We start from the raw sequence: 13,830 nt of genomic DNA, 5'->3' as shown, positions 1-13,830 counted from the left end.
ACCTCAATCTCTTAGAGATTCTTGATTATTCCCACTGCCAAGCCTTTGCTCAGGCACTTGTTCCCTGCCTATAATGCCCTCCTCCTTTTCCCCTGCCTATCTGAATCCTTCACTCCACTGAGAGGACAAAATTCAGTGGCAATAAATCTAAGATCCTGGGCACAGGTCCAAACTTCGATTTCAAGCCAGGTAAGTGATATTCTTATTTTGTGTTGACCAGACTGATTTTGAGTTTGTTGTTCTGCTCTGGGCCTTACATTTTAAGAAAAGGATGAAAATGGCTATGTTTTTAGATTAGAAATTACTACGTATGAGGAATGGAAAGTACTGAGAGTGTTAGGTAGGAAGAGAGCATGCTTGATGAGAAATGATAGCCATTTCCAAATACTATTTTTGGGTGTCCATGGAGGGAATCCTCAGGATTAATGGATGGAAGTTGCAGGGAAATAATTTTTCTCTATATTTCTTAAATATCGTTAAAAGAAATGAGTAAAGACATCTGCTAGTAGAAGGGGCTACATTATGAAGTGGTTAATTCCACATCCTGGTGTTCTCCATCCATGGAGATGTTCAAGTAGACTTGTTACAATGTAGCACTCATGCTTCAGGTAAAAGGTTGGAGTAATTGATGTCTCAAGCACTTGCCATCTGAGATACTACAATCACATATGCCTGGGACACTTTGGATGTGGCCTTGCAGGAAGACTGGGATAATGCAAATGATGTACAAAATGGAGTCCCGGTTCCCCAGAAGCTTCCAATCCAGCCACGTGAGCAAAGCACAGATCACTACAAGATGAGAATCAATACCAGCAGTAAGTAAATTGTTCTTAGCGCTCTGGGAGTCTAGAGGAGGAGAGATTGCTTCTCAGGGAGGCCAAGTGGGGGTGAGCTGTGAGCTGGGGCTTGGGAGATGCAAGGAATTCAGAAAAATGAAGGAAATCGAGAAGTGGAAAAATACTAGGAACAAGCATGGAGGTGGGACTGGCAAAGCACAGTCATTCAGGGAATAGTCAGGAGACAGCCACTTGAATATGAGAAGCTTCTGTTGGGAGTCCTGTTTGTAGAAGGTAGTTTAGTCAAAAGGCAACTTACCAAAAATGTCCTACATTTCGTTGTGGCTGAAGCTTTGTGCTTTTCCTGTCACTTGAACTAGCTCCTACCTGTCAAAATCATTGATATCCTTCAAGGCCATCTCAAGTTCTTACTTCTTCCACCAACCTTTCTGATTAGAACTTGCAAAGCATTTGGCTTGGGCAAACCCTTTGTTACTTTCTATATTCAATAATTATAATTATTTGAGTATTTATTCTACTCTTTCCACTAGCTTGAAAATTTTCGAGTATAGGAGCAAATAAGAATGGCTACAGAAAGAAAATTAAAAGATATTTTTATACTGCTTTATGCATGGGATCTCCTGTGTTATTTCTATCACCAAGGCCACGTTTTCCAACTACTGATCCTTCCTCTTTGTTTCCAACTTTTGCATTCCGATCACCAGTAATTATCAATGCATCTTGATTGCATGTTTGATCAATTTCAGACTGCAGAAGTTAGTAAAAATCTTCAATTTTTTTCATCTTTGACATTAGTGGTTGTTGCATATGGATATTATCCTATCACTGACAGTGTTGTACTTCAGGATAGATCTTGAGATGTTCTCTTTGTGATGAATGTGACACTTTCCTCTTCAATTTGTCATTCTCGGCATAGTTGATCATATGATTGTCCAGTTCAAAATGGTCAATACCAGCCCATTTCAACTCACTAATACCTAGGATATGTATCTTCAAGCCTTCCCTTTCATTTTTGACAACTTCCAATTTTCCTAGATTCTTAGATTCATACTTTCCACATTCTGATCATTAATGGATATTTGCAGCTGTTTCTTCTCATTTTGAGATATGCCACATCTACATCATTAAGGTCAATTGCTTTGAGGAGGTATCTCTTCCCCAGTTGTATTTTTTTTTCCAGCCTTTCACTATTATTGTTGTACTTTAGATGAAGGTTTACAGAACAAACTGTTGTTGTTGTAGTTCGGTGCCAAAGAGTTGGTTCCGACTCATAGCGACCCTATGCACAACAGAACGAAACACTGCCCGGTCCTGTGCCATCCCTACAATTGCTGTTATGCTTGAGCTCATTGTTGCAGCCACTGTGTCAGTCCACCTCGTTGAGGGTCTTTCTCTTTTCCGCTGACCCTGTACTCTGCCAAGCATGATGACCTTCTCCAGGGACTGATCCCTCCTGATAACACGTCCAAAGTATGTAAGACACAGCCTCGCCATCTTTGCCTCTAAGGAGCATTCTGGCCACACTTCTTCCAAGACAGATTTGTTTGTTCTTTTGGCAGTCCGTGGTATATTCAATATTCTTCGCCAACACCACATTTCAAAGGCGTCAACTCTTCTTCGGTCTTCCTTGTTCATTGTCCAGCTTTCACATGCATACGATGTGACTGAAAATACCATGGGTTGGGTCAGGCGCACCTTAGTCTTCAGGGTGACATCTTTGCTCTTTAACACTTTGAAGAGGTCCTTTGCAGCAGATCTGCCCAATGCAATGCGTCTTTTGATTTCTTGACTGCTGCTTCCATGGCTGTTGATTGTGGATCCAAGTAAAATGAAATCCTTGACAACTTCAATCTTTTCCCCTCTTATCATGATGTCCAAACTAGCTTCTCGTTAAACAATTAGTACACATATTTTTTCATGACATTGGTTACCAACCTCATAACATGTCAACATTCTCCCCTTCTGGACCTTGGGTTCCCAGTTACCAGCTTTCCTGTCCCCTGCTGTCTTCTAGTCCTTGCACCTGTGTTGGTGTGCCCCTTTAGTTTCATTTTGTTTTATGAACCTTTCTCATGTTTGGTTGAAGGGTTAACCTCAGGAGTGACTTCATTATTGAGCTAAAAGGATGTCCAGGAGCCATTCTTTCAGGGTTTCCTCCATTCTCTGTCAGGCCAGTAAGTCTGGTCTTTTGTTGTGAGTTAGAATTTTGTTCTACATTTTTCTCCAGCTCTGTCCAGGACCCTCTGTTGTGATCCCTGCCAGAGCAGTCAGTGGTGGTAGCTGGGCACCATCTAGTTGTGACGGACTCGGTCTGGTGGAGGCTGTGGTAACTGTGGTCCGTTAGTTCTTTGGCCTAATATTTCCCTTTGTCTTTGGGTTCTTGCTCCAGTTGGGGTGAGACCAGTGAAGTATCTTAGATGGCCTCTCACAAACTTTTAAGACCCCAGACGCTACTCACCGAAGTAGGATGTGGAACTTTTTCTTCATAAACTATGTTATGCCAATTGAGCTAGATGATCCCTGAGACCACGGTTCCCAAGGTTCCCCCCAGTCGTATTTTGAATGGCTTCCAACCTGAGGGGCTCATTTTCTGGTGCTAAATCAGACAATGTTCTACAACTCTTAGTAAGGTTTTCACTGGCCAGTTTTTTAAAAATTATATTGCCAAGTCCTTCTTCCTGGCCTGTCTTAGTCTGGAAGCTCCGCTGAAACATATCCACCATGGGTGACCCTGCTGGTATTTGAAATACCAGTGGCATAGCTTCCAGCATCATAGCAATGCACAAGCCACCACAGTATGACAAACTGACAGATGAGCGGTGGTGATAGAAATGATGCCAGTGATTACATGATAGAATTTTGCAAGGCCATTGACCTATTTATTGGCAATACCTTTTTTCTTTTTACTGTGTTTTTCATTAAAAAAGTTTATACGCAAATTGTTTTGTAATCAGCACTCTCTCCCTTTCTCTTTCCAACCTGGGTTCTCAGTGTACATTCATCAGTTTTCCTGTCCCTTCCTGCCTTCTTGTCTTTGCTTTTGGGCAGGTGTTGCCCACTTGGTCTCATATACTTGATTGAACTAAGAAGCACCTTCCTTATGCATGTTATTGTTTGTTTTAGAGGCCTGTTTAATCTTTGGCTGAAAGGTGGACTTCAGGAGTGCCTTCGGCTCTGAGTTAGCAGGGTGTCTGGGGACCATAGCCTCAGGGATTCCTATAGTCACTGTCAGACCAGTAAGTCTGATCTTTTTTTCGGAATTTGAATTTTTTTCTGTATTTTTTCCCTGCTCTGTCTGGGACCCTCTGTTGTGATCCCTGTCAAAATGGTTGGTGGTGGTAGCTGGACACCATCTAGTTCTTCTGGGCTCAGGCTGGTGGAGGCTGCGGTCCATGTGGTTCATTAGTCCTTTGGACTAACATTTTCCTTGTATCTTTGGTTTTCTTTTTTCTCCTTTGCTCCGAACTTGCTGACCAATTGATGTATCTTAGATGGCTGCTCATAAGCTTTTAAGACACCAGACACTACTCACCAAAGTAGGCTGTAGAATATTTTCTTTATGAACTATGTTATGCCAACTGACCTAGATGTCCCCTGAGACCATGGTCCCCAGCCCTCAGCCCCAATAGCTCAGTCCCTCAAGGTGCTTGGATGTGTCTAGGGAGCTTCTATGACTTTGCTTTGGTTAAACTGTGCTGACTTCCCCTATATTGTGTGTCGTCTTTCCCTTCACCAAAGTTAACGCTTGTCTACTATCTAGCTAGTGATTTCCTCTCCTCATCCTTCCTCTCCCTCATAACCATTGAAGAATTTTTTTTTCTGTGTGTAAACCTTTTCTGGAGCCCTAGTGGCACTCTGGTTAAGAGTTTTGTTGCTGACCAAAAGATTACAGTTTGAATCCACCAGCTGCTCCTTGGAAACCCTGTGGGGCAGTTCTTCTCTGCCCTATAGGGTCCCTATGAGTTGGAATCAACTTGATAGCGATTTTTTTTTAAACCTTTTCTTGGGTTTTTGTAATATTGATCGCATACAATATTTGTCCTTTTGTGATTGGCTTGTTTCACTCAGCATAATGCCTTCCAGACTTATCCATGTTGTCAGATGTTTTGAGGATTCATCACTGTTCTTTATTATTGCATAGTATTCCATCATGCATATGTACTATAATTTGTTTATCCATTCATCTGTTGATGGGCACTTAGGTTTTTCCATCTTTTTGCTATTGTGAATAATACTGCATTGAACATGGGTGTGCATGTCTGTTCATGTGACAGGTCTTGTTTCTCTAGGATGTATGCCTAGGAGTGGGATTGCTGGATCTTATGGTATTTATATTTGTAGCTTTTTTAGAAGTTGCCATATCATTTTCCATAGCGTTTGTACCATTTTACGTTCCCACCAGCAGTGCATAAGAGTACCAACCTCCCCACAACCTCTCCAACATTTGTTATTTTATTTTTTTGTTTTTGATTCATGCAGTAATGTTGGGGTGAGATGATATGTCATCGTAGTTTTGATTTGCACTTCTCTAATGCCACTTTTGCTAGTAACATTTGTTAAAAACCTGTTTTTCCCTATTTAATGGACTTTGGCTTTTGTCAAAGATCAGCTGACCATAGGTGGATGGTGGATGGATTTACATCTGGGTGCTCAAGTCTGTCCCATTTGTTAATGTGTCTATCATTTTACCAGCACCAGGCTATTCTGACTACCGTATCTGGGGTTCTGCGATCAGGTAGTGTGAGGCTTCCCTCTTTGTTCTTTTTCTTCAGTAATGCTTACTTATCTGGGGCCTCTTTCCTTTCCATATAAAGTTGGTGATTAGCTTTTCCATCTCATTAAAGAATACTGTTAGTGTTTTGATTGGGATTACATTATATCTGTAGATTGCTTTGGGTAGAATTGACGTTTTCACAATGTTGAATCTTCCTATCCATGAGCATGTTACGTTTTTCCATATGTAGGTCTCTGTCTGTTTCTTGCAATAATCTTTTTTAGTTATTTTTGTTAGGTCTTTTACGTCCCTGATTAGATTTGCTCCTAACTATTTTATGTTTTTAGGGGCTATTATTGATGATATTTTTTTCTTGATTTCCTTTTTGAAATTCTCTTTATTGGTGTATAGAAATCCAACTGATTTTTGTATGTTGATCTTGTGTTCTGCTCCTCTGCTGAATCTTTCTATTAGTTCCAGTAGGTTTTTTTTGTGAAATCTTTGGGATTCTCTATGTATAGGATCATATCATCTGTGAATAGGGATAGTTTTACTTCTTCCTTTCCAAGTTGGGTGCCTGTTATTTCTTTTTCTTACCTTACTGCTCTAGCTAGGAATTCCAGGACTTGTCTTTCTCCCAGAAATGCCGTTTTTCAACAACATAAATGGATACTATACACGTGGACCTCACCGGATGCAATACACAAAAATCAAATTGACTACATATGTAGAAAGAGATGATGGAGAAGCTCAATATCATTAGTCAGAATAAGGCCAGGGACTGACTGCAGAACAGACCATCAATTGCTCATGTGAAAGTTCAATTTGAAGCTGAAGAAAATTGAAACAAGTCCAGAAGAGCCAAAGTACAAACTTGAGTAAATACCACCTGAATTTAGAGACCATCTCAAGAATAGATTTGATACATTGAGCACTAATGACTGTAGACCAGATGAGTTCTGGGATGACATCAAGGACATCAGACATCAAGGACATCATAATGAAGAAAGCAAAAGTTCATTAAAAAGACAGTAAAGAAAGAAAAGCCCAAAACGGATGTCAGAAGAGACTCTGAAACTTGCTCTTGAACATTTAGTAGCTAAAGCAAGTGGAAGAAAAGGTGAAGTAAAAGAGCTGAACAGAAGATTTCAAAGGGTGGCCCAAGAAGATAAAGCATTAAAATGAAATATGCAAAGACCTGGAGTTAGAAAACCAGAAGGGAAGAACACATTTAGCACTTCTCAAACTAAATAGGTGAAGAAAAAATCCAAGCCTCAAGTATGGGCAAAATATTGAACAATGCAGGAAGCATTAAGAGTCACTGCACCAAAAAGAATTGGTTGATGTTCAACCATTTCAGGAGGCAGCATATGATCAAGAACCAATGGTATTGAAGGAAGAAGTCCAAGTTGCACTGAAGACATTGGTGAAAAACTAAACTCCAGGAATTGATGGAGTATCAATTGAGATGTTTCCACAAATGGATGCAGCGCAGGGGGTGCTCACTCAGCTACACTAAGAAATTTGGAAGACAGTTACCTGGACAACCAAGTGGAAAAGATCCATATTTGTGCCCATTCCAAAGAAAGAGGATCCATCAGAATGTGGAAATTATTAAACAATATCATTGATATTTGCAAATAAAATTTTGCTGAAGATAATTAAAAAAATGCTTGCAGCAGTACATCAACAGGGAACTGCCAGAAATTCAAGCCAGATTCAGAAGAGAACTTGCAAGGAGGGATATCAATGCTAATGTCAGATGAATCTTGGCTGAAAGCAGAGAATACCAGAAAGATGTTTACCTGTCTTTTATTGACTATACAAAGACATTTGACTAGGTAGATCATAACGAATTATAGTTTACAATGGGAAGAATGGGAATTCCAGAGCACTTGTTTGTGCTTGTGTGGAACCTGTACATAGACGAAGAGTCAGTCATTCAAACAGAACAAGGGGATACTGCATGGTTTAAATCAGGAAAGTTGTGTGTCAAGGTTGTATCCTTTCATCATACTTATTCAATCTGTATGCTGTGCAAATCATCCGAGAAGCTGGACTATGTGAAAAGGAATGAGGTATCAAAATTGGTGAAGGCTCATTAACAACCTATGATATGAAGATAACACAATTTTGCTTGCCAAAATTGAAGAGGACTTGAAGCACTTAATGATGAAGATCAGACTACAGCCTTCAGTATGGGTTACACACCGACATAAAGAAAACAAAAATCCTCATGACTGAACGAATAAGCAACATCATTATAAATGGAGAAAATATTGACATTGTCAAGGATTTCATTTTACTTGAATCCACAGTCAGTACCTATGGAAGAAGCAGTCAAGAAATCAAACGATGCATTGCATCAGGCAAATTGCTGCAAAAGAACTCTTTAAAGTATTAAAAAGCAAAAATGTCACTTTGAGGACTAAAGGGCACCTGACCCAAGCCATGGTAATTTCAATTGGTTCATATGCACGTAAAACTTGGACAGTGAATAAGAAAGACCAAGGAAGAATTGATGACTTTGAATTATGGTGCAGGTGAAGAATATTGACTATACCATGGACTCCCAGAAGAAAGAACAAATATGTTTTGGAGGTAGTACAGCCACAGTGCTCCTTAGAAGTGAAGACAGTGAGACTTCCCCTTATGTACTTTTCACTGACCCTCTACCGTACCAGTCAAGATGTCCCTGGAGAAAAACATCTTGGTTGATAAAGTAGAGAATCAGCAAAAAAGAGGAAGACCCTCAACGAGATGAATTGACACAGTGACTGGTAACAATGGGCTCAAACATAGCGACAATTGTGAAGATGGCACCAGACCAAGCAGTGTTTCCTTCTGTTATACATAGGATTGCTAATGAGTCAGAACCAACTCGATGGCAACTAACAAAAAAAACAGCATGCATTGGATGATGAAAGTATAACGGAAGATTTATATTTGAGAGACATTCTGCAGACTGATAGGACATGGATTCCAAGTGTAGAATTGGGTAACGGATGTGAGTTCTGCAGCCAAGTAAAACAAAACAAAACAGAACAAAACAAAACACCATTGCCAGCCAGTGGAATCGACTCATAGCAACCCTATAGGACAGAGTAGAACTGCCTTCATAGGTTTTCCAAGGCTGTAATCTTTAGAAGCCAACTGCTACATGTTTCTTGATTGACCTTTTGGTTAGCAGCCAGCACTTAACCACAGGTTGCCTGGGTTCAAATACTGACTTGGTCACTTGCTACTTCATCTGTTACTTGCTCTTCTGTCTATAAATGAGGATACTAATAGCACCTTACTTATGGGGGTGTTGGGAGGAATTAAATGAGCTCATAAATGGAAAATACTAAAAATTATGCCTTTGTTGTTGTTAGGTGCTGTCAAGTAGATTTTGACTTATAGTGATCTCATGTGACAGAGTAGAACTGCCCTAATAGGGTTTTCTAGGCTGGAAACTTCATGGGAGCACATCGCCAGATCTTCCTCCTGTGGAGTCATTGGGAAGGTTCAAACTCCCAGTTTTTGTGTCAGTAGCCCTGGTGGCACAGTGGTTAAAACACAGGACTGCTAACCAAAAGGTCAACGGTTCAAAACCACCAGCGGCTCTGCAGGAGAAAGATGTAGCAGTCTGCTTTCATAGAGATTTACAGCCTTGGAAACCCTATGGGGTCACTATGAGTTGGAATTGACTCGATGACAGTGGGTGGTTAAGCCAATCACTTAACCATTGTGCCACCAGCACTCCTAGCCTAGCGCATAGGAAATGCTTAACACGTGTTAGCTCTTGCTGTTGTTAGTATTACATAAACGGTGAGGGATTGGAAGGAATCAAAGGACATACTGAGATTCTGATGCAGAGGCAGAAGAGTCTTTGAAAGGTACCATGAAGAGAAATTGGGAGAGTCTTTCTCACTCCGAATATTTCCTGCCCCATCTCGTTAACTTAATCTTTTCCTCTTAGCATTCTTTTAGGTTAGGCTGAAATTTTATTTCTGGAATTCTACCAACATATCATCAGATATTACTTTCTAGAAGGAATTCATTTCTGTAACTGTCATCTTAGAAAGGGGACTGGGAGAGCGCAGAAGAGCAAAATGTACTTGTTGAGAAAGTAGGAGAGAATGACCTAATTCTAAGACCCACGCTTTTTGTAGGGTTTCCTGTCCATTTGAGAAAGGATTTTAAGTTTGGAGGTGAGTCAGATGGCGACCGTGAACATGCAGCGCGGACTTGTAAAAAGAGATAAAGCTCTTCTGATCGAACATTTGCTTCCCAGAACCACCTAGTGAACAGATTCCCTCTGTTATACTTTGTTCTAAAAGGCAAAACCCATAGCATTTGCATAAGGCATTATTGCTTATATATACACCTTGCTCGCTTAGTTGGTACAATACTCTTGTGAAGATTCTTTTGTAGATGAGGCAACAGAGGCTTGGGAGGAGAATACCTTTCCTCAGGCATGCAGGGCAGTGTGCACAGCCATGCTGGATCTGAGCCTTGAATCCAGCAAAGAAAGATAGTAGTAAGAAGGGCTGCCGAAGAGTCAGAACAGGCCCAGATTCATCCTCTGTACCTCTACATCTGCCCCTTCGGTAGTGCACAGTGGGGAATTTTCACAAGGACTCTGAGGCCCTGCAAACCCTCGATCCTTTCTAGATGCTGTATTCGAAGGCAAGGATGTAGACATGTGGAGAAGGACATTCCCTGAACAGAGATGGCTAGCTGTCCATTCAAATATCAACTACCTCCTCTCTTTGGGCACACTGTTGTTGTTGCTAGTTGCCATGCAGTCAGCTCCAACTCATGGTGACTTTATGTATAACAGAACTGTATATTGCCTAGTCCTGCACTGTCTTCATGATCTTTGATAAGTTTGGATCCATTGTTGTGACAATTGTGTCACTCCATCTCATTGAGAGTTTCCCTCATTTTCTCTGACCTTCTACTTTATCAACTGTTATGGATTGAATTGTCTCACCCTAAAATGTGTGTCAACTTGGTTAAGCCATTATTCCAATGTTATGTGGTTGTCTACCATTTTGTGACCTGATATGATTATCTTATGTGTTGTAAATTCTAACCTCTATGATATTAATGAGGCAGGATTAGAGGCAGTTATGTTAATGAGGCAGGACACAATCTACAGGACTAAAAAGAATCAATCTCTTTTGAGATATAAAAGAAAGGAGTGAGCTGAGAGAGAAAGGAATCTCATTACTTTCAAGCAAAAAGAGCCAGAAGTGGAGTGCATCTGTTGAACCCAGAGTCCCTGTGCTGAGAAGCTCCTAGACCAGGGGCAGATTGATGACAAGGACATTCCCCCAGAGCCAATAGAGAGAGAAAGCTTTCCCCTGGAGGTGGCACCCTGAACTCAGATTTCTAGCCTCCTAAACTGACAGAATAAATTTCTGTTTGTTAAAGCCATACAATTGTGGTATTTCTGTTACAGCAGCACTAGACAACTAAGACAGAAATTTTGTACCTGGAGTAGGGAGCTTCTCTAACAGATACCTAAAATGTGGAAGCAGTTCTGAATCTGCGAATGGGTAGAAGCCAGAAGAGTTTTTAAGTACCTACTAGTAAAAGCCTAGATTGCCTTAAAGAGACCGTTGGTGGAATTATGGATGTCAAAGGCAATTTTGGTGAGGGCTCAGAAGGAAGTGAGGAGAGCTGCAACACTGGAGATGGTACAGATGGCAAGAAGCAGCAGTGGAGAAACTCTGGCAGCAGAACCAGGAGACTGGTGTGAAATTGTACAGGAGCTGGCCCACCGAGAAAGAGGATTGAGTGTCTTTGCACAGGAGGCTTCCTGGCATAGTGGGGTACCTCCAGGCACTTATCAGTGGAGCTAGGCTTGCTGACCCATGGAGTGAGAGAGCTGAGTACCTTCTGGCAGAGGTTTACTAGTGGAGTGGGGTGCTTCTAAGCACTTATCCGTAGAGCTAAAGGGCTTTGTAACACTTGCCTGAGCAAGGCAGAGGCTGGGCCAACCCGACAGGCCCAAGGGGCCCAGAGGCCAAAGAACCAGGAAGCACACACTGAAGAGACAAGGAGCACAGGAAACAGAACTGCCTTGGTCTCAAAGGATAGGACCAAGACCTCTAGGATCTCAACCTGCTGGATCTCAAAGGACGAGGCCACAGCCTCCTAAGTTTCAAAGAGTCAAATCTACACCAACTCAGTTCCAGAGTGTGGGGCTGCCATTCACGAGCACAGGGAGAATGGGCTGAATCCGATGCCCAAAGCTGAGGAGGCAGTGTTGCCATGCTTAAGGGGCAGAAGAACAGGGCTTGCTGGGTCTGAATGAGTAGGGTTGCCACTCAGAGGGAGTAGGAGAATGGGGCCACCCGAAGCTGAGGGAGCAGAGTTGCCATTCCAGTTGGCCTGGAAAGCAGAGCTGAAGCCCAGGGCCAACGGACCTTCACCCAAAATCCAGAGAGCATGGCCAACACCCAGAGTCTGGAGGGCAGGACCATTGCCTAGATTATCTCAAAGAACAGAGGATTATTTTCAGGTCTTGACAGCTAATGTAATTGTTCTGCTGGATTTTTGACTTGCTTAGTGACTCCTTTTTTTCCTCCAATTCTTCCTGTTTGTAATGGAAGTGTCTAACTTGTGCTTGTCCCATCATTGCATTGTATTTTGGAAGCAGATAACTTTTATTCTAGATCTCACAGGTGAAGAGGAATTTTGTCCCAGGATGAAGTTTGGACTTGGAGTTGATTCAAGACTTTTGGGATGATATGATGGTGTGAAGTATTTTACATGTGGCAAGGACATGATTTTTGGGGGCCAAAGGGTGGAATGTTATGGATTGACTTGTGTCCCCCTAGAAATGTGTGTCAACTTTGCTAGGCCATGATTCCCAGTACTGTGTGGTTGTCTACCATTTTGTGATCCGATGTGATTATCCTATATGTTGTAAATCCTAACCTCTATGATGTTAATGAGACAGAATCAGAGGCCGTTATGTTGATGAGGCAGAACTCAATCTACAGGATTAGGTTGTATCTTGAGTCAATCTCTTTTGATACAAAAGAGAGAAGTGAGCTGAGAGACAGAGGGACCTCATTACCACCAAGCACAAAGAGCCAGGAACAGAGTGTGTCATTTGGTCCTGCAGTCCCTGTGCTGAGAAGCTCCTAGACCAGGGGAAGATTGATGGCAAGGACTTTCCACCAGAGCCAACAGAGAGAGAAAGCCTTCCCCTGGAGCTGGCACCCTGAATTCAGACTTTTAGCCTCCTAGACTGTGAAAGAATAAATTTCTGTTTGTTAAAGTCATCCACTTGTTGTATTTCTGTTATAGCAGCACTAGATAACTAAGACATAAACTATGATGTCTTTTTCTAGCAACTCTTCTTTCCTGATGACATGCCTAAAGTAAGCTAGCTAAGATCTTTCTGTCCTTCCTTCTAATGAACAGTCTAGTTGTATTTCTTCTAAGATTGATCATTCTTCTGGAAGTCCACAGTATATTTAACATTCTTTGCCAACACCACAGCTTGAATGCATCACTCTGCTGTACTGTACTTCCTAGACTCCCTTGCTGGTAGGTGTGGCCTGTCACAGGGTTCTAGCTAACAGAATGTGAACAGAGTTCGTATGTTTCTTTCTGGGCTGAAGCTCTTAAGAAGTGGATGCTCCTTCATAATTTTTCCTCTTTCCATGCTGGATGTAGATGAGGATAAGTTTATAGGTGTGGGAAAGGCAAAAGACAGAGTTAGCCTGGGTCCTTGAATCACCACACTCCAACAAGAAACATCTTCCTTGGACTATTGTTTGAGCAAAAAATAAGCTTCTACTTTGTTTGACCCACTATGTATTTTGGAGCCTTTTTGTTACTTCAACCTCACCCATCCTATCTCACATACTCACTGTGATGGATGAGGTAGAAAGATTCTATCTGCTTACTCCTCAAGTAACCAAAATATCCAGTTTCCCCAAATGCAGATTCCTCAATATTTGGTGAACTGTGTTTCATAGTATAACTATCAGTATAAATGAAGAGTTACACTTGCTTTTAGAATCGTATCTAGTTAGACCTTGAGAAAGGCTGAATGGTAGAAAACATGCCATTTTTGCTGTAAAGATGAGGATAGCTTCCCCTGTCATCCAGAGATCTGTCATTATCAAATGCATCACTGGAACTTCATTAATGCTCTATCCTCAACAGGCTGGAGTTTCTAAACAATGTAAAGACCCCAAAGAATTGTCACCTATTGCAGGTCAATTAATTAATGAATTGATGAATAGAATCACTCGCTAATTTTATAAGTAGCATCATTAACATATTAACGCTGTAGATTTAATTGTTCAA

Source organism: Elephas maximus, chromosome 20 (genome assembly GCF_024166365.1).
Source record: "Elephas maximus indicus isolate mEleMax1 chromosome 20, mEleMax1 primary haplotype, whole genome shotgun sequence".
Taxonomy (NCBI): domain Eukaryota; kingdom Metazoa; phylum Chordata; class Mammalia; order Proboscidea; family Elephantidae; genus Elephas; species Elephas maximus.
Note: the sequence above shows the minus strand (reverse complement) of the source record.